Source organism: Balaenoptera acutorostrata, chromosome 3, assembly GCF_949987535.1.
Source record: "Balaenoptera acutorostrata chromosome 3, mBalAcu1.1, whole genome shotgun sequence".
Lineage (NCBI taxonomy): Eukaryota > Metazoa > Chordata > Mammalia > Artiodactyla > Balaenopteridae > Balaenoptera > Balaenoptera acutorostrata.
This window is the reverse complement of record NC_080066.1, coordinates 179,491,095-179,518,476: the sequence shown is the minus strand read 5'-3', so window position 1 is coordinate 179,518,476 and position 27,382 is coordinate 179,491,095. Positions and strand designations below refer to the sequence as shown.

Genomic DNA, 27,382 nt, shown 5'->3' with positions numbered 1-27,382 from the left:
AACACTGGAGTTTGTAGGCTATTGGGTAGAGCTGGGTCTTGGTGCTGAGATGAGGAACTCCATGAGACCTCACTCCGATGAATATTCCTTGGGGTCTGAGGTTCTCTGTTAGTCCAGTGGTTTGGACTCAGAGCTCCCACCACAGAAGCTTCAGTCTGACACCTGGCTTGTGAACCAAGATCCTGCAAGCCACCTGGGGCAGCAAAAAAAAAAAAAAAAAAAAAGAACAATAACAAAGTAAAAAATAAAATTAGACTAGGAAACTAACAGATGTGTTAGAAAGAACATAAAAATAAAAATAGAGATGAGGGGCTTCCCTGGTGGCTCAGTGGTTAAGAACCCACCTGCCAATGCAGGGGACATGGGTTCGAGCCCTGGTCCGGGAAGATCCCACATGCCATGGAGCAAATAAGCCCATGCGCCACAACTACTGAGCCTGCGCTCTACAGCCTGCGAGCCACAACTACTAAGCCCACATGCCACAACTACTGAAGCCCACGCACCTAGAGCCCGTGCTCCGCAACAAGAGAAGCCACCACAATGAGAAGCCCGTGCACCACAACAAAGAGTAGCCCCCGCTCGCCACAACTAGAGAAAGCCTGTGCGCAGCAACGAAGACCCAACACAGCCAAAAATAAAAACAAATACATTTATTAAAAAAATATATATATAGATGAATCAACAACCAGAAGGTACATCAGTACCACAGTAGTAAAGGAGGAGGAGGGAAAAGAAAAAAAAGGGGGGGGGGGAAGGCCTTCGTTTTGGAGGGTGGGACCTAAGCAAGGGTGAGGTTTGGGCAGTGGGTGGGGCCTATGCTCAGGACCCACAGGGCTGGAAAAGGTCTTGGGGGTTGTGGGTGGTGGGGCTTAGGCTCAAGGAACAGAAGGGGCCCAGGCATGCCCCCCCACCCCTAGTCTCAGAAGGCAGGGGACCTCACCTGGGAGCCCAGCAGGCTTCTTGGGCTCGAGTGGGTGGGGCAAATGCCCTCGTCTCCTCTCCTGCTCCTCCCATCTGGGAGGATCCCTCCCTCCTGCCTCTCCTGATCTCCCCATCCTCTCTCCTGTGCCCCCAAGGACCTATGCAGCCTAGAGGGGGCTTTGGAGGGCAGGGGATCGGCCTGGGAGCTCAGCAGGCTCCCCAGTCCCCAGTGGGTGGGGCAATTGCCCTCTGCTCCTCTCCTGCTCCTCCCAGAGGGCCTCTCTCACCTGCCTCTCCTATTTTACGCTCGGCCTACTTCTTATGTCCCCAAGGACCCACACAACCTGGAGAGGGCTTTGGAGTGTAGGGGACTGGCCTGGGAGCTCAGCAGGCTCTACAGGCCAAGTGGGCAGGTCAATGGCCCTCCGCTCCTCTCCCGCTCCTCCTGGATGGCTCCTCCTGCCTGCCTCTCCTGATCTCCCCAGCCTCCCTCTTATGCCCCCAGGACCCACGCAGCCTGGATGGGGCGTTGGAGCTGGGGTACCGGCTTGGGAGCTCAGCAGCCTCCCTGGCCGAGTGGGCCAAATGATTGCCCTCCGCTCCTCTCCCGCTCTTCCTGGAGAGTCCCTCCCGCCTGCCTCTCCTGATCTCCCTGGCCTCAGGGACGCTGATCCTGTCTGGACTCCACTTCTCCTCCCCCTTCAGTCCCCCTACATCCTACTGGTTCACTTTGGGGTTCCTCCCGTCTCCTTGGGCATCAGAGTCCCCACCAGCGGCCGGCAGGCACCCTAGTTGTGGGGAGACGCTAACTCTGTGTCTTCCCACACTTCCATCTTGACTCTGCCTCCCATGATTAAATATTTTTTAATGAAAAACAATCACCTGAACCAAGACAAGAAATTTGACTATTACTGACATTGGTCTTTCTACTTCTAACACAGAGATTCAGTCATGAGGCGCATCACCATGGAATAAGGCTTAATTACAATTTTAACACTCCATAGATTGAAAACACAACAAACACATGAAATAGATAATAAGTCTCTAGAAAATTCTCATATCATTATATCTCTCTCATATTTATTATCAGGTTTCATACATGCATTAATCAATAGAAACCTTCATATCAATTACTTGTTTATCAATAGGATAAAAATAGCCATCTTTAATTATATTCCAAACACACTATTAGCATAGTAATTACTCTTAGAAAACAGAGCAAAAGAAAGCCTAAGAATTAACTGATGCTAACACTGGTCTCCTGGCTCCTAAAAAAAGATGCCACCCAAGGCAGATGCCCAAAGAAAAATCCTTAGATTACCTTTGAATAGGACATCAAAGTTACAGACACAAATTCAACTTTCATGACCCATAAGCCACCAGGAGTAATCAGCCATACAGTGTTAACTTCTGTGACCTCAAGTATTTGGACATTGTTTATTGAATAATTCAATACATCACAAAATAATTGAAAGTGCTATTAAACACAAAACCTAAGGAGAGTCATGATATCCCTATTCTGTAAATAGTTCATTCTCACAGCAATGAATCTCTTCAGTGAATTACGATGCTGCTTTTGTTTTTGTTTTGTTTTCAGCTGCGTAGTAATCGACTAATGCTTGAAAAATGCAACATTTAAAACTGAGCTGCGTTGGCTTTATGTTATCCTATATGGATCTTTCTAAAAATAAACTGAGTGTACACTCAGAGGAAGGAAAAATACTGAAGGAAGACAAGAAATTAGATTATTGATCACATGGGTTCCTGCAGTTATATGATGCATCGCCATGGAATCGATCTATTATGGCCATTCCTTCTCTTTGCTTATTACTACATTGTTTACTGATTGAAGAAATAAATCTCTCATAAATATTGAAAAACCTATTAATCACAAAACTTAAGGGCAATCATGATATCCCTCTTATCAAAACAGTTCATTCTCACAGCAGTGCATCTCTCCCGTAAATCATGATGCTGGTTTTCTGTTGATTTGTTTTGTATTGTTTTGATTTGTTTGTTTTTTCCATCAGGGCAGTAATCAATTAATGTTTCATAAAATGTAACATTTATCACTGAGCTGCATTGCCCTTGCTTTTCCTGTATGTATCTCTCCAATAATACACTCAATGCACACACAGAGGGACAAAAAAATAACGGAAACCATGACATGAAATTTATTACCCACATGGGTTCCAGCAATCATAAGGTGCATCACCATGGAATATTGATAGCTTAATCAGCTTGAATGTGTCCATTTTAATCAGTAGAAAGCACAGTCAATGAAACAAAACAGAGAAAGAAAAAGGAAACTTTATGGACATTGATGCTTTCTTTCCAAATTTAGAGTTCTCAATATTCACGAATTGATCACTCTTTCATAATGCAGAGATTTTTCTTCTTCTACAGACAAAAATACCCTCAAACTTGAGAGTGCCCCAGAACAATAAAATTGACTCTTAATTATTCACATCTAAATGATGCTTGGCCAAACAGTTGACCCCTAGGTCTACTTGTTATTAACGGTCATAACTGATGGAAATATTTAGGATTGCTTCTTGCCAAACCCCATGTGTCCACAGTAGGCAATAATGGACCTTTTCTTCTTAATCTACTATTTATATATTTTGAACTGTTCTATCACTGATCGATTAATAGTATGAAATATAAATTGAGTAACACAAAATAGGAGCATGATTTTATATATTCCGAACATCTGTCCAAGGGAAGAAATCAATGTAGAAAACAAAGTATGTATCCTTTCTTGGACCTCAGGATTCCAGATACTTATAGTTCCTTGGCCATGCCTCATCCTCTACCCAACGTCATCGTTGGTCCCCTTGGGTCCAATTTTAGTTCATTCATTGATACATCACTATCAATTAAATCATTACATCATTGATATTAATGAAAGAAAGACACGAAAAACCAAAACCCAAGAACAGTATACCCATGAGTATCCCTAATTTCTCTCCAATCTCTATCACCATACATGAGATCTCTTTCCTTAATGCATTTCCAGGATCTAGATGATCACTTCATCAGCATAAGCTCTCATGGCTTATTTTTCAACAGGCATCATCAACCCTTTGATATATATCAATGACTTTTGAGAATACAATGAAAACACTTAAACCAGTTCCCAAACCAAGGCAGAAACCCTGGCCATAACTCACCTGGGTCTCTGTCCCATAGCAACCTGAGAAGGAGAACCTTGATCACAATGGAGGCCAAAATCACCTTGAACTTCTATTCTGAAAAGTACCAAACAGAGAAGGTGTCGACTGAGATTGAGACTTTCTCTCCATAGATAGGCAGATTTGTTGATTGATGCTTTCTTTGGCTCAATTAGCATAATCAATGAAAAACATGAAGAGAAAGACCACATTTCTTTTGTATTGGACCTCAGAGTTCCAGACACGTATTATTCATAATCAGTGACTCATACGCTGGCATTTATCATCATCAATCCAGAAAAGATGACCTTCTCTTCATTCTGTATGTTTCACTGATGCATGCGTTAATTCACTAATGCCAGTTATGACCCTCTAGGGTTTGCAAAACTCAGCGAAGCCTTAATATCGCTCACCTGTCTCTAGAACCATTCTCACATCATCATATCTCCCTCATATTTATTATCTGGTTTTTGCTTCACAAGAGTTCCTGTTTATCAATGGGATAAAGAGTCCCTCCTTTAATTTTCTTTAACCCATTTTGTTAGCATAGCCATTACTATTAGTGAAAACACCCACCCCCAGATTAGGAACTAGATGATGCCTACATGGGTCTCCTGGCTCCTATGACCAAGATGCCATCCTACGCTGGCGCTCAAAGAATAATCCTCCTGAAGTCCAGTGCATCCAACCTGAGGAGTATAAAGCAAAGCAGAAGATAAAAATGGTGGAGACACTCTCCACTCATCACTGCTTCCAAATTCACGTCGTTATTTAGGCAATACCTAATGTAGCAGATGTGTGAAATCTGTTAAAAAGAAACCACTTCGATGTTGCTGCTGTGCCAGAATATGAGGGCTGTCTAGCGATTCTCCTGGACCCCTCCTCCTTACCCTAAGTGGTAACAGTTATGTGCCATGGCTTTCCAATTGAAACTCAGGCTTCCCTTGACATATTAATGGTATATCTCCTTTCCACCCATATATCCGTGAATAGAAATTGTTTTCCGTCATTTTTCTTTATTTTAATTCATATATTTATGAAGAGGGTCTCAGTTTTTCATTTGTATGGAAAAAATGAAAAGGCATGAACACAAAGACTGCAAAGGAGCCCCTCATTCATTCCTGACCTCAGCCCCTAGGGTCACTTCCAATAGGACAATGGACTAGATTCCATTTGCATCGGACCTCAGAGCTCCAGACACGTATTCATCGTACACGACACAGACGCCACCAGTAGTCATCATCGATCCATTAGTGTCCCTCCTTCTCTTCATGTATTTCTACATTGTGTACTGATTAAGGCAATAAATCTCTCATAAATACTGAAAAGCCTATTAATCACAAAACCCAAGGGCAGTCATGATTTCCCTCCTCTCTCCATAGTTCATTCTCACAGCAGTGTGTCTCTCCTGTAAATCACGATGCTGATTTTGTGTTGTTTTGTCTTGTTTTGTTTTGTTTTGTTTTATTTTTTTCATTGGGGCAGTAATCAATTAATGTTCCATAAAATGTAACACTTATCACTGAACTGCCCTGGCCTTTTGTTTTCCTATATGAATATCTCGAATAATACCCTGAATGCACACCCAGGCAGACAAAAAAAAAAAAACCAGAAACCATGACAAGCAATTTGCTTATTACTCACATGGGTTCCTGCAATCATAAGGTGCCTCACCATGGAATACTGATAGCTTGACCAGCTCGAATGTGTCCACTTTAATCAATAGAAAGCACAGTCGATGAAACAAAAGAGAGAGAGAGAAAGGAAACTTATGAACATTGATGCTTTCTTTCCACATTTAATGTTCTCAGTCATGAGGAACTGACCACTCTTTCATAATGAAGAGATGTTTTTTTTCTACAAAAAATAATACCCTCAAACTTGAGAGTGGCCAAGAACAATAAAATTGACTCAGTTATTCACATCTACATGACTCTTGGCCAAACATTTGACCTCCTAGGTCCAATTGTAATTAAGGGGCATAAGGGGTGGAAATCTTTAGGATTACTTCTTGCTGGCCCACATGTGTCCACATTTGGCAATAACTGACCATTTCTTCTTAATCTACTATTTACATATTTTGAAGGGTTCTATCATTGATCGATTAATAGTATTAAATATAAATTTAGTAAACCAAACTAAGAGCATGACTTTATATATTCTGAACATCTGTCCATAGGAAGAAATCAATGTAGAAAAGAGAGTACGTACCCTTCTTGGCCCTCAGGCTTCCAGATACATATGGTTCTTTGCCCATGCCTCATCCTCTACCCACCTTGTTTGTTGGTCCCCTTCGGTTCACTTTTAGTTCGTTCATTGATATATCTCTATCAATTAAATCATTATATCATTGATACTAATGAAAGAAAGACACGAATATCCAAAACCCAAGAACAAGACCTGCAAATATCCTTACGTTCTCTCCAATCACTATCACCATACATGAGATCACTTTCCTTAATGAATTTCCAGGATCTAGATGATCACTTCATCAGCATAAGCTCTCATGGCTTATTTTTCAACAGGCATCATCAACCCTTTGATATATATCAATGACTTTTGAGAATACAATGAAAACACTTAAACCAATTCCCCAAACCAAGACAGGAAACCTGGCCATAACTCACCTGGGTCTCTGTCCCATAGCAACCTGAAAAGGAGGACCTTGATCACAATGGAGGCTGAAATCACCTTGAGCTTCTATTCTGAAAAGTACCAAACAGAGAAGGTGATCACCGAGACTGAGACTTTCTCTCCATAGATTCACAGATTTGTTGACTGATGCTTTCACAGGCTCAATTAGCATAACCAAAGAAAACACATGAGAAGAAAGACCACATTTCTTTTGTATTGGACCTCAGAGTTCCAGACACGTATTATTCGTCATTGATGACTCATACGCTGGCATTTCTCATCATCGATCCAGAAAAGATGACTTTCTCTTATTCTATATGTTTCACTGATTCATTCGTCAATTCACTAAGGCCAATTTTGACATTCTAGGGTTTGCAAAACACACTGAGGCCTCGATATCACTCACCTGTCTCTAGAACTATTCTTACATCATTATATCTCTCTCATATTTGTTACGGGTTTTTGCTTCACAACAGTTCCTTGTTTATCAATGGGATAAAGAGTCCCTCCTTTAATTTTCTTTAACCCATTTTGTTAGCATAGCCATTACTATTAGTGAAAACACCCACCCCCGGATTAGGAACTAGATGATGCCTACATGGGTCTCCCGGCTCCTATGACCAAGATGCCATCCTACGCTGGCGCTCAGAGAATAATCCTCCTGAGGTCCAGTGCGTCCAGCCTGAGGAGTATAAAGCAAAGCAGAAGATAAAAATGGTGGAGACACTCTCCACTCATCACTGCTTCCAAATTCACATCGTTATTTAGGCAATACCTAATGTAGCAGATGTGTGAAATCTGTTAAAAAGAAACCACTTCAATCTTGCTGCTGTGCCAGAATATGAGGGCTGTCTACTGATTCTCCTGGACCCCTCCTCCTTACCCTAAGTGGTAACAGTTATGTGCCATGGCTTTCCAATTGAAACTCAGGCTTCCCTTGACATATTAATGGTAGAGCTCATCTCCACCCATATTTCCGTCATTGGAAATTGTTTTCCACCATTCATCTTTATTTTTATTCATATATTTATGAAGAGAGCCTCAGTTTTTCAATTGTACGAACAGAATGAAAAGGCATGAACACAAAGACTGCAAAGGAGCCCCTCATTCATTCCTGACCTCGGCCCCTAGGGTCACTTCCAATAGCACAATGGACTAGATTCCATTTGCATCGGACCTCAGAGTTCCAGACACATATTCATCATACACGACTCAGACACCACCAGTAGTCATCCTCGATCCAATACTGTCCCTCCTTCTCTTCGTGTATTTCTACATCGTGTACTGATTGAGGCAATAAATCTCTCATAAATATTGAAACACCATTAATCACAAAGCCTAAGGGCAGTCAGGATATCCCTCTTCTCTCCATAGTTCATTCTCACAGTAGTATTCTCTCCTATAAATCACGATGCTGGTTTTGGGTTGTTGTGGTTTGGTTTGTTCTGTTTTGCTTTGCTTTGTTTTTTTCATGGGGCAGTAATCAATTAATGTTTCATAAAATGTAACATTTATCACCAAGTTGCATTGGCCTTCTGTTTTCCTATAGGGATCTCTCCAATAATACACTGAATGCAACACAGAGGGACAAAAATATAATGGAAACCATGACATGAAATTTGATTATTACTCACATGGGTTCTGGCAATGATAAGGCACCATCACCGTGAAATAGTGATAGCTTGCTCAGCTCGAATGTGTCCACTTTAATCAGTAGAAAGAACAGTCGATGATAGAAAAGAGACAGAGAGAAAACAAATTTTATGGACATTGATGCTTTCTTTGCAGATTTAATGTTCTCAGTCATGGAGAATTGATCACTCTTTCATAATGCAGAGATTTTTCTTTTTCTACACAGCAAAATACCCTCAAGCTTCACAGCGACCCAGAACAATAAAATTGACTCTTAATTATTCACATCTACATGATGCTTGGCCAAAAAGTTGACCTCCTAGGTCCATTTGTTATTAGCGGGCATCAGTGGTGGTAATCTTTAGGATTACTTATTGCTGGAACACGTGTCCAATGTAGGCAATGATTGACCTTTTCTTCTTAATATACTATTTACATATTTTGAACCATTCTATCACTTATCGATTAATAGTATGAAATCAGAATTGTGTAACCCAAACAAAGGGCATGACTTTATATATGCCGGACATCTGTCCATAGCAAGAAACCAATGTAGAAAACAGAGTATGAATCCTTCTTGGCCATCAGGCTTCCAGATACTTATGGTTCCCTACCCAGGCCTCATCTTATACCCAACTTGATCGTTGGCCCCCCTTGGTCCAATTTTATTTCATTCATTGATATATATCAATTAAATCATTACATCAGTGATACTGATGAACGAAAGACACGAATATCCAAAACCCAAGAACAAGACCCGCGAATATCCCTAACTTCTCTCCAATCACTATCACCATACATGAGATCGCTTTCCTTAATGAATTTCCAGGATCTAGATGATCACTTCTTCAGCATAAGCTCTCATGGCTTGTTTATCAACAGGCCTTCGTCAACCCTTTTATATATATCTATGACTTTTACGAATACAATAAAAACACTTAAACCAATTCCCCAAACCAAGACAGGAAACCTGGCCATAGCTCACCTGGGTGTCTGTCCCATAGCAACCTGAAAAGGAGAACCTTGATCACAATGGAGGCTGAAATCTCCTTGAGTTTCTATTCTGAAAAGTACCAAACAGAGAAGGTGATGACGAGATGGAGACTTTCTCTCCATGGATCTGCCTACCTGTTGATTGATGCTTTCATTGGCTCAATTCACATAACCAATGAAAACTAATGAGGAGAAAGACCACATTTCTTTTCTATTGGACCTCAAAGTTCCAGACACATATTATTCATCACCAATGACTCATACGCTGGCATTTATCATCATTGATCCAGAAAAGATGACTTTCTCTTCATTCAGTATGTTTCACTGATTCATGTGTTACTTCCCTAATGCCAATTTTGACACTCTAGGGTTTGCAAAACCCAGAAAGGCCTCTATATCGCTCACCTGTCTCTAGAACCATTCTCACATCATCGTATCTCTCTCATATTTATTATCGGGTCTCTGCTTCACAGCAGTTCCTTGTTTATCAGTGGGATAAAGATGCCCTCCTTCAATTTTCTTTCACCCATTTTGTCAGCATAGTCATTACTTTTAGTGAAAACACCCACCCCCAGACTAGGAACTAGATGATGCTCACACAGGCTCCTACGACCAAGATGCCATCCTAGGCTGGCACTCGAGGGCGAAGCCTCTTTTCTGGTCCAGTGCATCCACTCTGAGGAGTATAAAGCAAAGCAGAAGATAAAAATGGTGGAGACACTCACCACTCATCTCGGCTTCCACATTCCCATTGTTATTTAGGCAATCCCTAATACAGCGGATATGTGAAATCTGTTGAAGAGAAACCAGTTCAATCTTGCCAGTGTGCCATATTATGAAGTTTGTCTACCCATTATCCTGGCCTGCTCCTCCTTACCCTAGTGGTATCAATCACGTGCCATGGCTTTCTAACTGAAAGTCACGCTTTCCTTAATATATTAATGGTACATCTCGCCTCCACCCATACTTCCGTGATTGGTAATTGCCGCCGTTAATTTTTATATTTATTCATATATTTATGAAGAGAGCCTCAGTTTTTCAACTGTTGAACAGAATGAAAAGGCACGCATACAAAGACCGCAAAGAAGCCCCTCATCATTCCTGACCTCTGCCTCTAGGGTCACTTCCAATAGGACAACGGACTAGATTCCATGTGCACTGGAACTCCTAGGTCCGCTTGTTATTAACGGGCATCACTGGCAGCAGTCCTTAGGATTACTTCTTGCCAAAGCACATGTGTCCACAGTAGGCAATAATTGACCTTTTCTTCTTAATCTACTGTTTACTTATTTTGAAGGGTTCTATCACTGATCGATTAATAGTATGAAAACTATACTGAGTAACCAAAATAAGAGCATGACATTATATATTCTGAACATCTGTCCATAGGAAGAAATCAATGTAGAAAACAGAGTATGTATCCTTCTTTGCCGTCCGGCCTCCAAATGCTTATGGTTCCTAACCGATGCCTCATCCTCTACCCATCTTCACTGTTGGTCCCCTTGGGTCCAATTATACTTCATTTATTTATATATCTCTATCAATTAAATCATTATATTATTGATACTAATGAAAGAAAGACACGAATACCCAAAACCCAACAACAAGACCTGCGAATATCCCTAACTTCTCTCCAATCACTACGACCATACATGAGATCTCTTTTCTTAAGGAATTTCCAGGATCTAGATGACCATTTCATCAGCATAAGCTTTCATGGTTTGTTTTACAACGGGTCATCATCAACCCTTTGAAATATGTCAATGAGTTTTGAGAATACAATGAAAGCACTTAAATCAATTCCCCAAACCAAGACAGGAACGCTGGACAAAACTCACCTGGGTCTCTGCCCCATAGCAACCTGAAATGGAGAACCTTGATCAAAATGGAGGCTGAAATTACCTTGAGTTTCTATTCTAAAAAGTACCAAACAGAGAAGGTGATGACGAGATGGAGACTTTCTCTCCATGGATCAGCAGATTTGTTGCTTGATGCGTTCATTGGCTCAATTAGCATAACCAATGAAAATGTATGAAGAGAAAGATCACATTTCTTTTGTATTGGACCTGAGAGTTCCAGACACATATTATTCATCATCGATGACTCATACGCTGGCATTTATCAACATCGATCCAGAAAAGATGACTTTCTCTTCATTCTGTATGGTTCACTGATTCATGCATTAATTCACTAATGTGAATTTTGACACTCTGGGGTTCGCAAAACCCAATGAGGCCTTGTTATCGCTCACCTGTCTTGAACTATTCTCACACCATTATATCTCTCTCATATTTATTATCAGGGTTTTGCTTCACAACAGTTCCTTATTTATCAATGGGATAAAGATGCCCTTCTTTAATTTTCTTTCACCCATTTTGTTAACATACTCATTACTTTTAGTGAAAACACCCATCCCCAGACTAGGAACTAGATGATGCTCACAAGGGTCTCCTGGCTCCTACGACCAAGATGCCCTCCTAGGCTGGCACTCAAGGAAGAATCTTCATTTCTGGTCCAGTGCATCCACTCTGAGGTGTATAAAGCAAAGCAGAAGATAAAAATGGTGGAGACACGCTCCACTCATCCCTGCTTCCACATTCACATCGTTATATAGGAAATCCCTAATGTAGTGGATATACGAAAGCTGTTGAAAAGGAACCACTTCAATATTGTCTCTGTGCCAGAATATGAATGTTGTCTACCACTTCTCCTGGCCCCCACCTCATTACCGTAAGTGGTAACAGTCCTGTGCCATGGAATTTTAATTGAAATTCAGGCTTTCCTTGATATATTAATCGCATATCTCGTCTCCACCCATATTTCTGTGATTGGAAATTGTTTTCCATCGTTCACCTTTAGTTTTATTCATATATTTATGAAGAGAGCCTCAGTTTTTCAATTGTACAAACAGAATGAAAAGGCATAAACACAAAGACTGCAAAGAAGACCCTCATTCATTCCTGACTTCAGCCTCTAGGGTCACTACCGATAGGACAATGGACTAGATTCCATTTGCGTCGGACCTCAGAGTTCCAGACACGTATTCATCGTACACGACTCATACGCCACCAGTAGTCATCATCGATCCATTAGTGTCCCCCCTTCTCTTCGTGTATTTCTACATCGTGTACTGATTGAGGCAATAAATCTCTCATAGGTATTGAAAACCCTATTAATCACGAAACCTAAGGGCAGTCATGATATCCCTCTTCTCTCCATAATTTATTCTCACAGCAGTGTGTCTCACCTGCAAATCACAATGCTGATTTTGTGTTGTTGTGGTTTGATTTGTTTTGTTTTGCCTTGTTTTTTTCATTGGGGCAGTAAGCAATTAATATTTCATAAAATGTAACATTTATCACTGAGCTGACTGGCCTTCTGTTTTCCTATAGGGATCTCTCTAGTAATACACTGAATGCATACACAGAGGGACAAAATAATAACAGAAACCATGACATGAAATTTGATTATTACTCACATGGGTTCCTGCAATTATAAGGTGCCTCACCATGGAATACTGATAGCTTGACCAGCTCGAATGTGTCCACTTTAATCAATAGAAAGCACAGTCGATGAAACAAAAGAGAGAGAAAGGAAACTTTATGGACTTTGATGCATTCTTTCCAGATTTAATGTTCTCAATCATGAGGAATTGGTCACTCTTTCATAATGCAGAGATTTTTCTTTTTCTACAAACAAAAATACCGTCAAACTTGAGAGCACCCCGGAACAATAAAATTGACTCTTAATTATTCACATCTACATGAAGCTTGGCCAAACAGTTGACATCCTAGGTCCATTTGTTATTAATGGTCATCACTGGTGGAAATATTTAGGATTACTTCTTGCTGGACCACATGTGTCCACAGTAGGCAATAACTGACCTTTTCTTCTTAATCTACTATTTACATATTTTGAAGGGTTCTATCACTGAACAATTAATAATATGAAATATAAACTGAGTAACACAAAATAAGAGCGTGATTATATATATTCCGAACATCTCTCCATAGGAAGAAATCAATGCAGAAAACACAGTATGTATCCTTCTTGGCTCTCAGGCTTCCAGATACATATGGCTGCTTGCCCATGCCTCATCCTCTACCCATCTTTATTGCTGGTCCCCTTGGGTCCAATTTTAGTTCATTCACTGATATATCTCTATCAATTAAATCATTATTGATACTAATGAAAGACACGAATACTCCAAGCCCAAGAACAAGACCCGCAAATATCCCTAACTTCTCTCCAATCATTATGACCATACATGAGATTTCTTTCCTTAATGAATTGCCAGGATCTAGATGATCACTTCTTCAGCATAAGCTCTCATGGCTTGTTTTTAAATGGGCCATCATCAACCCTTTAACATATATCGATGACTTCTGAGAATACAATGAAAACACTTAAACAAATTCCCCAAACCAAGACAGGAAACCTGGCCATGACTCACCTGGGTCTCTGTCCCATAAAACCTGAAAAAGGAGAAGCTTGATCAAAATGGAGGCTGAAATCACCTTAAGCTTCTATTCTGAAAGGTACCAAACAGAGAAGGTGATGATCGAGATGGAGACTTTCTCTCCATGATTCTGCAGATTTGTTGATTGATGCTTTCATTGACTCATTTAGGATAACCAATGAAAACGTATGAAGAGAAAGACCACTTATCTTTTATATTGGACCTCAGAGTTCCAGACACATATTATTTGTCATCGATAACTCATACGCTGGCATTTATAATTATCGATCCAGAAAAGATGACTTTCTCTTATTCTATATGTTTCACTGATTCATGCTTTAATTCACTAATGCCAATTTTGACACTCTAGAGTTTGCAAAACCCACCGAGGCCTCAATATCGCTCACCTGTCTCTAGAACCATTCTCACGTCATCATATTTCTCTCATATTTATTATCGGGTTTTTGCTTCACAATAGTTCCTTGTTTATCAGTGGGATAAAGATGCCTTCCTTTAATTTCCTTTCATCCATTTTGTTAGCATAGTCATTACTTTAGTGAAAACACCCACCTCCAGACTAGGAACTAGATGATGCTCACACAGGTCTCCTAAATTTTACGACCAAGATACTATCCAAGGCTGGTGCTCAAGGAAGAATCCTCGTTTCTGATCCAGCATGTCCACTCCGAAGAGTATAAAGCAAAGCAGGTGATAAAAATGGTGGAGACACTCTCCACTCATCACTGCTTCCACATTCACATCGTTATTTAGGCCATCCCTAATGTAGCGGATATGTGAAATCTGTTGAAAAGGAACCACTTCGATCTTGCCGCTGTGCCAGAATATCAGGGTTGTCTACCGATTCTCCTGGGCCCCTCCTCAATACCATGAGTGGTAACAGTCCCGTGCCATGGAATTTTAATTGAAATTCAGGCTTTCATTGACATATTAATGGTATAGTTCATCTCCACCCATATTTCCATCATTGGAAATTGTTCTCCGTCATTCATCTTTATTTTTATTCATATATTTATGAAGAGAGCCTCAGTTTTTCAATTGTATGAACAGAATGAAAAGGCAAGAACACAAAGACTACAAAGAAGTCCCTCATTCATTCCTGACTTCAGCCCCCAGGGTCACTTCCAATAGCACAACAGACTAGATTCCATTTGCATCGGACCTCAGAGTTCCAGACACGTATTCATCATACGCGACACATACGCCACCAGTAGTCATCCTCGATCCAATATTGTCCCTTCTTCTCTTCGCGTATTTCTATATCGTGTACTGATTGAGGCAATAAATCTCTCATAAATATTGAAAACCCTATTAATCACAAAACCTAAGGGCAGTCACGATATCCCTCTTCTCTCATTACTTCATTCTCACAGCAGTGTGTTTCTCCTGTAAATCACGATGATGGTTTTGTGTTGTTGTGGTTTCTTTTGTTTTGTTTTTTTCATCAGGGCGGTAATCAATTTATGTTTCATAAAATGTAACATTTATCAGCGAGCTTCATTGGCCTTGGTTTTCCTATAGGGATCTCTCCAATACTACACTGAAGGTACACACAGAGGGACAAAATAATAACAGAAACCATGACATGAAATTTGATTATTACTCACAGGGCTTCCTGCAATCATAAGGTGTTTCACCACGAAATACTGATAGCTTGATCAGCTCGAATGTGTCCACTTTAATCAATAGAAAGCACAGTCGATGAAACAAAAGAGAGAGAAAGGAAACTTTATGGACTTTGATGCATTCTTTCCAGATTTAATGTTCTCAATCATGAGGAATTGTTCACTCTTTCATAATGCAGAGATTTTTCTTTTTCTACAAACAAAAATACCATCAAACTTGAGAGCAACCCAGAACAATAAAATTGACTCTTAATTATTCACATCTACATGAAGCTTGGCCAAACAGCTGACCACCTAGATCCATTTGTTATTAACGGTCATTACCAGTGGAAATATTTAGGATTGCTTCTTGCCAGACCACATGTGTCCACTGTGGGAATTAACTGACTTTTTCTTCTCAATCTACTATTTACATATTTTGAACAGTTCTATCACTTATCGATTAATAATATGAAATCTAAATTGAGTAGCCCAAACTAAGAGCATGATGTTATATATTCTGAACATCTGTCCATAGGAAGAAATCAATGTAGAAAACAGAGTATGTATCCTTCTTGGCCCTCAAATTCCAGATACTTATAGTTCCTTGCCCATGCTTTATCCTCTACCCAACTTCATCTTTGGTCCCCTTGGGTCCAATTTTACTTCATTCATTGACATATCTCTATCAAATAAATCATTACACCATTGATACTAATGAAAGAAAGACACGAATACCCCAAACCCAAGAACAAGACCTGCGAATATCCCTAACTTCTGTCCAATCACTATCATCATACATGAGATCTCTTTCCTTAATGCATTTCCAGGATTTAGATGATCACTTCATCAGCATAAGCTCTCATGGTTTACTTTTCAATGGGCCTTCATCAACCCTTTGATATATATCGATGACTTTTGAGAATACAATGAAAACACTTAAACAAATTCCCCAAACCAAGACAGGAACCCTGGCCATGACTCACCTGGGTCTCTGTCCCATAGCAACCTGAAAAGGAGAAGTTTGATCAAAATGGAGGCTGAAATCGCCTTGAGCTTCTATTCTGAAAAGTACCAAACAGAGAAGGTAATGACCAAGATTGAGACTTTCTCTCCATGGATCAGCAGATTTGTTTACTGATGCTTTCATTGGCTCAATTAGCATAACCAGTGAAAACGCATGAAGAGATAGACCACATTTCCTGTGTAGTGGACCTCAGAGTTCCAGACACGTATTATTCGTCATCGATGACTCATGCACTGGCATTTATCATCATCGATCCAGAAAAGATGACTTTCTCTTCATTCTATATGTTTCACTGATTCATGCGTTACTTCACTAATGCCAATTTTGACACTCTATGGTTTGCAAAACCCAGCGAGACCTCAATATCGTTCACCCGTCTCTATAACCATTCTCACATCATTATATCTCTCTCATATTTATTATCAGGTTTTTGCTTCACAACAGTTCTTTGTTTATCAATGGGATAAAGATGTTCTCCTTTAATTTTCTCTCACCCATTTTTTTAGCATAGTCATTATTTTTATTGAAACCACCCATCCCCAGACTAGGAACTAGATGATGCTCACATGGGTGTCCGGGCTCCTATGACCAAGATGCCATCCTAGGCTGGCACTCAAGGAAGAATCCTCATTTCTGGTCCAGTGCATCCACTCTGAGGAGTATAAAACAAAGCAGAAGATAAAAATGGTGGAGGCACTCTCCACTCATCCCTGCTTCCACATTCACATCATTATTTAGGCAATCCCTAATGTTGAGGATATGTGAAATCTGTTGAAAAAGAATCTTCGATCTTGCCGCTGCACCAGAAAATGAAGGTTGTCAACCACTTCTCCTGACCCCTCCTTCTTACCCTAAGTGGTAACAGTCATGTCCCGTGGCTTTATAATTGAAATTCAGTCTTTGTTTGACATATTACTGGTATATCTTTTTTTTTTAAACATCTTTATCGGAGTATAATTGCTTTACAATGGTGTGTTAGTTTCTGCTTTATAACAAAGTGAATCAGTTATACATATACATATATCCCCATATCTCTTCCCTCTTGCATCTCCCTCCCTCCCACCCTCCCTATCCCACCCCTCTAGGTGGTCACAAAGCACCGAGCTGATCTCCCTGTGCTATGCGACTGCTTCCAACTAGCTATCTATTGTCTCCACCCATATTTCCCATAATTGGAAATTGTTCTTTTTTTCGTTCACATAATATTTTAAAATTTTTATTTGGGTATAATTCAGCATAGTTTTGGAAGCCCTAACCACTGGTATCAGAGAAGAAAAGAATTAAAAGTGATCCAAATTGGAAAAGAAAATGTAAAACTGTCACTATTTGCCGATGATATTATACTATACATATAAAATCATATATATGATACTGGAAAACTAGTAGAGCTCTTCAATGAATTTGGAAAAGTTGCAGGATTCACAATTAATACACAGAAATCTCTTGCATTACTATACTCTAACAACGGAAGTTCATAAATAGGGATTATGGAAACAATCATATTTACCGTTGCATCAAAAAGAATAAAATAGCTAGGAATAAGCCTTCGTAAGGAAGCCAAAGACCTGTAATTAGAAAACTATAAGATGCTGATGAAAGAAATAAAAGATGACACAAACAGATGATGAGATATACCATATTCTTGGATGAAAGAATCAATATTCTGAAAATGGCTACGTATCCAAAGATATCTACAGATTCAAAGCAATCCTTATCAAATTACCAATTTTTTTTTTTACAGAATTAGAACAAAAAACGTTACAATTTGTATGGAAATACAAAAGACCATGAATAGCCAAAGCAATCTTGAGAAAGAAAAACAGATCTGGAGAAATCAGGCTCCCTGACTTCAGACTCTTCTAGAAATCTATAGTCATCAAACAGTATGGTACTGGCACAAAAACAGAAATATAGATCAATGGTACAGGATAGAAAGTCCAGAGATAAACCCACGCATTTATGGTCACCTAATCTATGATAAAAGTGGCAAGTATACATATAAAATGGAGAAAAGACAGTCTCTTCAATAAGTGGTGCTGGGAAAACTGGACAGCTACATGTTGAAGAATGAAATTAGAACACACTCTAGCACCATACACAAAAATAAACTCAAATGGATTAAAGACCTAAATGTAAGGCCGGATAGTGTAAAACTTTTAGAGGAAAACATAGGGAGAACCCTCTGTGACACAAATCGCAGCAAGATCTTTTTTGATCCATCTCCTAATGAACATAAAAACAGTAATAAACAAATGGGACCTAATTAAACTTAAAGGCTTTTGCACAGCAAAGGAAACCATTAACAAAACGAAAAGAAAACCCACAGAATGGGGGGAAATATTTACAAACCAAGTAACTAACAAGGGATTAATCTCCAAAATATACAAACAGCTCATGCAGCTCTGATTCATTTTGTTGTGCAGCGGAAGCTAACACAACATTGTTAAGCAACCATGCTCCAATACATACTAATTTTTAAAATAATAAATAAATAAATAACAACAACCCAATCAAAAAATGGGCAGAAGATCTAAATAGGCATTTCTCCCAAGAAGATATACAGATCATTCACCTTTATTTTTAATTACATATGTATCTATAGATTCTCCCATTTTCCTATTTTAATAATAGAATGAAAAATATGAACACAAGAGCAAAGTAAGCTCCTCATTTATTCCTGTCTATAGGATGCCTTCTCGAGTTGAGAATGGAATAGATTAATGTAATATCAGACCTCAGAATTCCAGACAAGTATTCACTGTAAATCACTCATATTGATGACCAGAAATCATCATCGATCCAATATTGGTCCTTTTTCTATGTACACATCTCTTTTTTGATTAAATAAAAAAATCACTAATTATTTTTAGCAGTACAATTCAAGAAAAAATAAGAAAAGCCTTCATATATATAGAATAATTATTACTTAAATATATATCTCTCTTTAATACATTGTTTTCTATATATGTATTAATCCATACAGTGGTTTTTATATCCATACTCAACACTGAGATGCAGTCTCCTTCTTTACTTATATTCCTCATTTCTTATTAAATACATTGAATTACTTTAATAAAACCATAGAGGAAAAAACTTCTACTATGACTCACAGTAATCTCCATCTCCTATTTCGCAGAGGCAAACCCATAGCTCATATCCATGGACGATTCTAAATCACGTCTAGTGACTTCATTCTGAGGTGTACACAACACAGAAGATGATAAAAATATTCACACCTAATCACCACTATCTTTGTTTTCTGCATTTCTGTTACTCAGTATTTATGTTTCTGTTACTTTTTCTCTCTAAATTTTTTACCTTGTTAAAAGAAAATCTCAGTCTTTTGTCTGAAGCAGAACAATTAAACTGACCCTTACTTATGCGTGTCTTTCTATCTAACCTTGGCCAAACAGGTGACCTTCACCCATTTATTTAATGGGCATCAGTGTTTTCAATATTTATTAACAGTATCTTTTGTCTCGCTTCACCCTGTTTTTCCTTATGTTCATCTATATTTGCTTAATGGTTCATTATAGATCTATTAACAATAACAAATCTGTCTATGAAACCCATACAAAAATGTGATCTATTTATATTCCTGTCATCTCTCTATAGAAACAGTTTCACCAGAAGGAAGAGACTACTTATGGTCTGGGTTGGACCTCAGAGTTTCAGACATGTTTTCATCATTCAGGACTCTTCCCATCACAATCATCATCACTGGTCCATCACTGAGTCTCTTTTCTTCCATCATTTCTATATGGAATAATAAAATAATATATGGTTCACTAAATATTCCAAGAATAACACACTTCAATACCCCTAACCTCAGTTTACAGAATCATTTCCCATTAAGGGTCCATCTCTTCCAATTTTCGACCTCAATCCTGCCCATTATCAATTATTCAAAAGAATATTTCTTATATTTATCATTGAACTATGAGTAAGTTTTTGATTAATTTAATACTTTTTAATACTTTTTACTCTTTTCTTTGTTCATTTCTATTTGTTTATTGACTAATTCAGTAAGTCACTCATAATAATTTTAAAATTATTAGTCACAAAACCCAGGAAGAGGGCTTTCCTGGTGGTGCAGCGGTTGAGAATCCGCCTGCCAATGCAGGGGACACGGGTTCGAGCCCTGGTCTGGGAAGATCCCACATGCCACGGAGCAACTGGGCCCGTGAGCCACAACGACTGAGCCTGCGCGTCTGGAGCCTGTGCTCTGCAACAAGAAAGGCCGTGATAGTGAGAGGCCCGCGCACCGCGATGAAGAGTGGCCCCCGCTTGCCGCAACTAGAGAAAGCCCTCGCACAGAAACGAAGACCCAACACAGACAAAAATAAATTAATTAATTTATAAAAAAAAACAAAAAACCAAGAAGGGTCATGATATCGCTAACTGTAAATAGATCATTCTCACAGCAACGTATCTCTTTTTAAATTTTATGCTATTATACATCTATGCATTAATCAATTAGTGTTTAATGAAGGTCTATATTTATCACTGAGCTACACTGGCCTTCTGTTACTCTATATGGAAGTTTCAAGTAATACACTGAATGCACAGGGGAAAAAAAAATCACTGAAAGTAAGATGAGAAATTTGACTATTACTTACATTTGTCTCTGTGCTTCTAATACAGAGATGCAATCTTAAGGTGCATCACCGTGGAATAATGCTTCAACAGCACGAATGTGTCCATTTTGAACAATATGAAGCACAGTCAATGAGAAAAAAAGAAAAGGAAATTTATCTCCATTGACTCTTGCATTCTACATTTCTCTTACCCAGTCATTTAGGAATTTATAACTTTTTCATAATGTAGAAATTGTTTTCTCTTAACAGAAAGAACAACCTCATACTTAAGATTGACTCAGAACAATAAAATTGACTCCTAATTGTTCAAGTCCATCTGATACCTGGCAAAAGTGATGACACCCTTGACCCATCTATTTCATAGTGGTCATCAGGGCTGGAAATTTTTATTAATATTTCTTGTCTCATCATAGATGTTCATAATGAGAACATAATTTATCTTTTCTTTGTAATCTATTATTTATGTATCTTTAATGGTGCTCTCATTGATCGAGTAATAATTTTAAAACTTAATCGAAGAACTTGAAAATTATACGTTCCTAACATCTGTCCATAGGATCAAATAAACATGAAAATAGACTATGTATTGTCTTGGACCTCAGGGTTCCAGATACTTATTATTCATCAGCTGTGCCTCAACCTCTACCAATTCTCATCACTGGTTCATTTAAGCCCAATTTTAGTTCATTCATTTATATATTTGTATCAATTAAATCATTACTGCATTGATAGTAAATGATAAAATAAATACATGATTAACAAAAGCCAAAGAACAAGACACTCGAATATCCATAACTTCTCTCTAATCATTACCAAAATAGATTACAACTCTTTCATTAATGAATATCAATGTTATACAATATCAATTTTTTTAAATAAATTTATTTATTTATTTATTTATTTATTTATTTATTTTATTTTTGGCTGCATTGGGTCTTTGTTGCCGCGCTCAGGCTTTCTCTAGTTGTGACAAGTAGGGGCTACTCTTCGTTGTGGTGCGCGGGCTTCTCATTGTGGTGGCTCCTCTCGTTGCGGAGCACAGGCTCTAGGCACACGGGCTCAGTACTTGTGGCTCATGGACTCTTGAGCGCAGCTCAGTAGTTGTGGCGCACAGGCTTAGTTGCTCTGCAGCATGTAGGATCTTCCCGGACCAGGGCTGGAACCCGTGTCCCCTGCATTGGCAGGCAGATTCTAACCACTGCACCACCAGGGAAGTCCCTACAATATCAATTAATCAGTATAAGGTTTCAGGTCATATTTATCAATGGGCCATTATTAACCTGTTGATTGCATTTATTACTTTTTAGAATACAATGGAAACACTTAAGTAAATTACCCAAACCAAGAGAGGAACGTTGGTCATTACTCACCTGGGTCTCTGTCTTATACCAACCTGAAAATGATAACCTTGATCACAATAGAGGCTGAAATCACTTTGAGCTTCTATTCTGAAAAGTACCAAACAGAAGGCGATAAAAAGATTGAGACTTTCTCTCCATTTGTCCACATGTTTGTTTATTGATTCTTTCATTGCTTCAATTATAATAAAGAATGAAAATGCATGAAGAGAAAAAAGACATTTCTTTTGCATCAGACCTCAGAGTTCCAGAACGTATTCATTGTACACAACTCATATGCCACCAGTAGTCATCATTGATCCAATACCATACCTCTTTTTACTCATTCATTTCTACATTACTTATTGCTCAATTCATAATTCAGTAATTATAATTTTAAAAATGGTTATTCATCGGAACCACCAAAGGGCTTAGAAATCTCTAATATATATTTAGAATCATTCTTTTGTCAACATCTTTCATTAATTACTCTCATTTTTCATTTTATGAATGAATCAATATAGTACTTCATATTAATCCCATATTTCACACTGGGCTATTTGGATTTCATTGATTATATTTCACAACTTGCAATAATACAGTCAATAGCCTTAAATAAAATATTGAAACTAAGGCCAAAATTTATCTATTACTCACATGGTCTCCACAGTCCTAACACGTGAATGCAACCAGAGCTCTCAGGACCATAGAAGAATCCTTCAACCAGCTTGAGTGCTCCCATTCTAAGAGGTACAGAGCAGAAAAGATGATAAAAAATTTCAGACCTTATCTCCATTGATCCTTGTTATCCACATTTCACTTACTCATTTAAGCATTCATTAATTTTTCATAACATAGTATTTTTTCTCTTAAGAAAAGAAAACCTTAAACTTGAGACTGACCCAGAACAACAATGTTGACTCTTACTTATCAGTGTCTGTATGATCCTTTCAGCAAAAGGGCAAAACACTTATTCGTTTACTGTTTAAAAGGCATGTTTTCTATTTTATTAATAATATTTCTTGCCTGACCACATATGTTCCTAGTGAACAATGCTTCGCCTTCTTCTTTTTATGTGTGTTTTTACATTTTTTAATGGCTAGATTGCTGATTTATTATTAATAATATGTCTAAATCTATTAACCCAAAATAGGAATATAATGTTTGTATATTCCTAACATTGACCCATGGGGTCATTTATAACAGAAGATAGGCTAGATTTTGCGTTGTGTGGAATCAGGGTTACAGACACATGGTATTCACCATATATGACTCCTATGCCTCCAGTCATGACCAATGGTCCAGGAGAGGCACTTTTCTCTACTGTCATCTACACTTGTTTATTAATTAATTCACTATTATTTAAATAAACATAAATCAGGGACTTCCCTGGTGGCCCAGTGGTTGAGAGACCACCTGCCAATGCAGGGGACACGGGTTCAATCCCTGGTCCGGGGAGATCCCACATGCCACAGAGCAACAAAGCCCATGCGCCACAACTACTGAGCCTGCACTCTAGAACCTGCAAGTCACAACTACTGAGCCCGCACACCCTAGAGACCTCATGCCACAAATATTGAGCCCATGTGCCGCAACTACTGAAGCCTGTGAGCTCTAGGGCCCGCGTGCCACAACTACTGAAGCTGCATGTCTAGAGCCTGTGCTCCACAACAAGAGAAGCCACCACAACGAGAAGCCCAAGCACTGCAATGAAGAGTAGCTCCCACTCGCCGCAACCAGAGAAAGCCCATGCACAGCAACGAAGACCCAACAAAGCCAAAAAAAAAAAAAAAACAGAAATCACACAAAAAATTATGTGTAAGAGCTTGAATATCCCTAACATTTATCTATACAATCATTTCCCCTGACACCCAACTCTTTCATTAACTGAACTCAGTGTTTCATATGTGGATTAATCATATTGTTTTGTATCTGGTATTTGACATTAGCATGCTTGGACTTTTTTGTTAATATTTAATTTTTTAAATAATATCTTTTAAAGTAATAATTAAAAAAAAAAATACGGCTCAATCCAAGACAAAAACATTGACTACTAGTCACATTGTTCTCCATCCTCCTAACACAGATGCAACCATAGGGCTCCTGTCCATGGAAGATGCTTAAATCAGCTCAAGGGCATCCATTCTGAGAAGTACAGGTCAGAGCAGATAATAAAATATTGAGAACTCATGTCCATTGATCCTTGCTTCTGCATTTCATTTTTAGTGACTTAGACAATCGTTAATTTGGAGTATGTTTGTTTCATTTTCTCTTAAAAAAATGAACTTAAAACTTGTCCCTGACACAGAAAATGAGCAGTGACTTACAGTAAGTAATCTTACTGATTACAGTAAGTAATCTTACTGATTACAGTAAGTAATCTTACTGATTACAGTAAGTAATCTTACTATTGTCTGTATTATTCTTAGCCAAAGATTTAACAGTCATGCACCATTTGTTTCTCTTTGGACTTCACTGTTTTCAAATTTATTAACAGTATTTCTTGCATGACCACATATTTTTATAATTGGATAAGGATTCACCCATTCAGCTTTATTTATTTACATATTTGGTTTTTGATTATTTCATTTCTCCATTATAACAGTAAAGTGAAAATGCATGAATGAACACAAAGAGTAAACAAGATCCTTGTATATTCCTGACTTTTATCTATAGGATCTTTACAAACAGAGTTAATGCATTAGACTTCTTTTTGCTGGACCTCAGAGTTTCAGACACATATTATTTATCATCCTTGATTCAAATCATCAGTCATCATCATTGGTCCAGGATTGGCTCAATTTCTCTTTGTTCATTTCTAAATTGTTTATTAATTCATTAATTCACACTAATCATACAGTAACTATTCTTAAGCAAACCACCCAAACCAACACGAGAACTTTGACTATGACTTACAGTGGTCTCCATGCTTCTAATGTATAGATGCAACCAAAGAGCTTGTGATCATGGAAGATGGTTAAATCCCTCAAGAGTGTTCACTCTGAGGAGTACAGAGCAGAACAGTTTATAAAAAAAAAAGTTAGGACCTTATCTACATTGGTCCTTCCTTTCCACATCACTTACTCCAGTTTTTTAGGTATTTATTAATTTTTCATTATATATACACATTTTTTCTATTAACAAAGAGAACAACCTCAACCTTGCAACTGATCCAGAATAATAAAACTGACTGCTAATTATCTATGTCTACATGATCCTTAGCCAAAGAAGTAACACCCTTGATCCATTTATTTCTTAAAGGGCTTCACTGTTTTCAATATATATTAATAATATATCTTGCCTCACTACATATGTTCATGATTGAATAATGCTTCATTTTCCCTTTTATCTTTCTCTAATGGTTCTATCTATGATCCATTAATAATGATGAATCTAAATCTATGAATCTAATATAAGAACATGACCTTTGTATATTTCTGACAGTTGTCTATATGATCATTTCCAAAAGAAGGATCGAACACATTATGTTGTGTATTGGATCTCAGCATTTCAGACACTTATTTTCATCATCCGCAACTCATATGTCACCAGTAGTCATCAATGTCATGTTATTCCATATTAGGGTGTCATTTTCTTCACTGGTGTTTATATTTGTATTGATTAAACTATTAATAATTATTAATTCTTTGATAATAATAAAATAAGTATATAATTCACAAAAAAAAAAACAAACCCAAGAGCAAGATTCTACAGTCTGTCTATACAATCATTTCCCACATGGATCATACCTCTTCTGTTATTCAATCTCAGTGTTACACATTATTGATTAATCAACATGTTTCATACATATTTATCATTGACAATAGTTAACTTTTTGATTTAAGAATTTTTAATAATACCATGACACCCTTAAACGAAGACCCAAACCAAGACAAGATCTTTGACCATTACCTACCTTTGTCTCTTTCCTGACAGAGGCAGTACAGTAACCTTGATCATGGTGGAAGCTGAAATCAGCTCCAGTATCTGTTCTGAAGAGTACCAAGCAGAGAAGGTAATAAAAAGATTGAGACATTCACGCCATTAATCCATACTTTCTACCATTCATATACACAGTAATTTAGGTATTTATTAATTTATAGTAATATTTATTTATTTTTCTCTTAATCAATCAAACATCAGCCTTACTCTGCTATTGATTCTTTTATAACAATATTTTTTAAATCTATGGCCACAAGTCCAAGAAAAAGATCCTTGCATATATGTGACAAATGTCTAATGGAACATGTCAAACAGGGTGAACGTACTAGATTCTTTTTATGTTGGACCTCAGAGCTCCCGACACGTAATATTCACTGTATATGACTCATATGCGCCAGTCATCATCATTGGCCCAGAATTTACCCTTATTCTTCATCTTTTGTTTAATTCAATCATTCACAAATAATAACAAAATAAATTCATGTAAATCACAGAAAACTAAGAAGTCTCTTGAAATTCCTAAGATCTGTCTATAGAATTATTTCCCACAGAGACTAGATCTCTTTCTCTATTTGACCTCAATGTTTACTATATCAATTAATCAACATCATGCTTCATGTCAACACCAGCTTCATTATCAGGCTATGGTTGGCCTTCTGTCATTATATTTCATAGTTTTTTTTTTACTGGCTGCGCAACATGTGGGATCTTAGTTCCCCAACCTGGGATTGAACCCTCGCCCCATGCAGTGGAAGCACGGAGTCTTAACCACTGGACCACCAGGGAAGTCCCAGATAGTGAATGCCATTAGTCGCCTCGACAAGAAATTTAATTATTACTCACGCTGATCCACACACGTAGATGCAAATGTAAATTTTTTGACCACAGGGATCATGGCAGAACCTTGAACAGCATTGAGTACCCACCCTGAGGAGTACAAAGCATAGCAGATGATAAAAAGATTGAAGCATTATTTCCATTGGTCATTGCTGTCCACATTTCACTTTCTTAGGCATTTAAATATTTACTAATTGATGTTAATAA

The 27,382-nt window shown here is 38.2% G+C and overlaps 5 long non-coding RNA genes and 20 other non-coding genes across 25 annotated transcripts; all 25 read right to left on the bottom strand.

The window, feature by feature from the left end:
- Window positions 1-111: 111 nt before the first annotated feature.
- On the bottom strand, window positions 112-5,822 carry LOC103007864 (uncharacterized). Its single transcript, XR_009007678.1, has 4 exons — window positions 5,739-5,822; window positions 4,700-4,783; window positions 4,095-4,172; window positions 112-193 (listed from the first exon to the last, which is right to left on the bottom strand). It is a non-coding gene; the product is annotated as an uncharacterized LOC103007864 (long non-coding RNA).
- On the bottom strand, window positions 2,250-2,321 carry LOC114237286 (small nucleolar RNA SNORD113/SNORD114 family). The gene has a single exon (XR_003622981.1). It is a non-coding gene; the product is annotated as a small nucleolar RNA SNORD113/SNORD114 family (small nucleolar RNA).
- Window positions 3,683-3,757, bottom strand: LOC114237292 (small nucleolar RNA SNORD113/SNORD114 family). Its single transcript, XR_003622985.1, has one exon. It is a non-coding gene; the product is annotated as a small nucleolar RNA SNORD113/SNORD114 family (small nucleolar RNA).
- Window positions 4,317-4,391, bottom strand: LOC114237315 (small nucleolar RNA SNORD113/SNORD114 family). Its single transcript, XR_003623007.1, has one exon. It is a non-coding gene; the product is annotated as a small nucleolar RNA SNORD113/SNORD114 family (small nucleolar RNA).
- Window positions 5,273-5,344, bottom strand: LOC114237311 (small nucleolar RNA SNORD113/SNORD114 family). The gene has a single exon (XR_003623003.2). It is a non-coding gene; the product is annotated as a small nucleolar RNA SNORD113/SNORD114 family (small nucleolar RNA).
- A 794-nt stretch (window positions 5,823-6,616) lies between the features above and the next one.
- On the bottom strand, window positions 6,617-9,424 carry LOC130707736 (uncharacterized). Its single transcript, XR_009007759.1, has 4 exons — window positions 9,346-9,424; window positions 8,363-8,432; window positions 7,327-7,410; window positions 6,617-6,799 (listed from the first exon to the last, which is right to left on the bottom strand). It is a non-coding gene; the product is annotated as an uncharacterized LOC130707736 (long non-coding RNA).
- LOC114237312 (small nucleolar RNA SNORD113/SNORD114 family) lies at window positions 6,945-7,019 on the bottom strand. Its single transcript, XR_003623004.2, has one exon. It is a non-coding gene; the product is annotated as a small nucleolar RNA SNORD113/SNORD114 family (small nucleolar RNA).
- Window positions 7,900-7,971, bottom strand: LOC114237319 (small nucleolar RNA SNORD113/SNORD114 family). Its single transcript, XR_003623010.2, has one exon. It is a non-coding gene; the product is annotated as a small nucleolar RNA SNORD113/SNORD114 family (small nucleolar RNA).
- Window positions 9,425-9,567: 143 nt separating the features above from the next.
- LOC114237313 (small nucleolar RNA SNORD113/SNORD114 family) lies at window positions 9,568-9,642 on the bottom strand. The gene has a single exon (XR_003623005.1). It is a non-coding gene; the product is annotated as a small nucleolar RNA SNORD113/SNORD114 family (small nucleolar RNA).
- Window positions 9,643-11,191: 1,549 nt separating this feature from the next.
- LOC130707737 (uncharacterized) lies at window positions 11,192-12,885 on the bottom strand. Its single transcript, XR_009007760.1, has 3 exons — window positions 12,832-12,885; window positions 11,796-11,881; window positions 11,192-11,214 (listed from the first exon to the last, which is right to left on the bottom strand). It is a non-coding gene; the product is annotated as an uncharacterized LOC130707737 (long non-coding RNA).
- On the bottom strand, window positions 11,414-11,488 carry LOC114237324 (small nucleolar RNA SNORD113/SNORD114 family). Its single transcript, XR_003623014.2, has one exon. It is a non-coding gene; the product is annotated as a small nucleolar RNA SNORD113/SNORD114 family (small nucleolar RNA).
- Window positions 12,371-12,442, bottom strand: LOC114237270 (small nucleolar RNA SNORD113/SNORD114 family). Its single transcript, XR_003622967.2, has one exon. It is a non-coding gene; the product is annotated as a small nucleolar RNA SNORD113/SNORD114 family (small nucleolar RNA).
- Window positions 12,886-14,029: 1,144 nt separating the features above from the next.
- LOC114237268 (small nucleolar RNA SNORD113/SNORD114 family) lies at window positions 14,030-14,104 on the bottom strand. Its single transcript, XR_003622965.1, has one exon. It is a non-coding gene; the product is annotated as a small nucleolar RNA SNORD113/SNORD114 family (small nucleolar RNA).
- An 882-nt stretch (window positions 14,105-14,986) lies between these two features.
- LOC130708026 (small nucleolar RNA SNORD113/SNORD114 family) lies at window positions 14,987-15,058 on the bottom strand. The gene has a single exon (XR_009008054.1). It is a non-coding gene; the product is annotated as a small nucleolar RNA SNORD113/SNORD114 family (small nucleolar RNA).
- Window positions 15,059-16,420: 1,362 nt separating this feature from the next.
- LOC103008060 (uncharacterized) lies at window positions 16,421-19,753 on the bottom strand. Its single transcript, XR_450689.1, has 3 exons — window positions 19,572-19,753; window positions 17,028-17,113; window positions 16,421-16,498 (listed from the first exon to the last, which is right to left on the bottom strand). It is a non-coding gene; the product is annotated as an uncharacterized LOC103008060 (long non-coding RNA).
- On the bottom strand, window positions 16,644-16,718 carry LOC114237328 (small nucleolar RNA SNORD113/SNORD114 family). The gene has a single exon (XR_003623018.1). It is a non-coding gene; the product is annotated as a small nucleolar RNA SNORD113/SNORD114 family (small nucleolar RNA).
- Window positions 19,190-19,263, bottom strand: LOC114237273 (small nucleolar RNA SNORD113/SNORD114 family). Its single transcript, XR_003622970.1, has one exon. It is a non-coding gene; the product is annotated as a small nucleolar RNA SNORD113/SNORD114 family (small nucleolar RNA).
- Window positions 19,754-20,117: 364 nt separating the features above from the next.
- LOC114237269 (small nucleolar RNA SNORD113/SNORD114 family) lies at window positions 20,118-20,189 on the bottom strand. Its single transcript, XR_003622966.1, has one exon. It is a non-coding gene; the product is annotated as a small nucleolar RNA SNORD113/SNORD114 family (small nucleolar RNA).
- A 1,461-nt stretch (window positions 20,190-21,650) lies between these two features.
- LOC114237345 (small nucleolar RNA SNORD113/SNORD114 family) lies at window positions 21,651-21,725 on the bottom strand. The gene has a single exon (XR_003623034.1). It is a non-coding gene; the product is annotated as a small nucleolar RNA SNORD113/SNORD114 family (small nucleolar RNA).
- A 683-nt stretch (window positions 21,726-22,408) lies between these two features.
- On the bottom strand, window positions 22,409-27,257 carry LOC103008256 (uncharacterized). The gene is made up of 6 exons (XR_009007388.1): window positions 27,182-27,257; window positions 26,313-26,388; window positions 25,313-25,397; window positions 24,458-24,541; window positions 23,054-23,139; window positions 22,409-22,507 (listed from the first exon to the last, which is right to left on the bottom strand). It is a non-coding gene; the product is annotated as an uncharacterized LOC103008256 (long non-coding RNA).
- LOC114237316 (small nucleolar RNA SNORD113/SNORD114 family) lies at window positions 22,650-22,720 on the bottom strand. The gene has a single exon (XR_003623008.2). It is a non-coding gene; the product is annotated as a small nucleolar RNA SNORD113/SNORD114 family (small nucleolar RNA).
- Window positions 23,627-23,700, bottom strand: LOC114237281 (small nucleolar RNA SNORD113/SNORD114 family). The gene has a single exon (XR_003622977.1). It is a non-coding gene; the product is annotated as a small nucleolar RNA SNORD113/SNORD114 family (small nucleolar RNA).
- LOC114237340 (small nucleolar RNA SNORD113/SNORD114 family) lies at window positions 25,113-25,185 on the bottom strand. The gene has a single exon (XR_003623029.1). It is a non-coding gene; the product is annotated as a small nucleolar RNA SNORD113/SNORD114 family (small nucleolar RNA).
- On the bottom strand, window positions 25,892-25,964 carry LOC114237280 (small nucleolar RNA SNORD113/SNORD114 family). Its single transcript, XR_003622976.1, has one exon. It is a non-coding gene; the product is annotated as a small nucleolar RNA SNORD113/SNORD114 family (small nucleolar RNA).
- LOC114237344 (small nucleolar RNA SNORD113/SNORD114 family) lies at window positions 26,680-26,753 on the bottom strand. The gene has a single exon (XR_003623033.1). It is a non-coding gene; the product is annotated as a small nucleolar RNA SNORD113/SNORD114 family (small nucleolar RNA).
- Window positions 27,258-27,382: the final 125 nt, after the last annotated feature.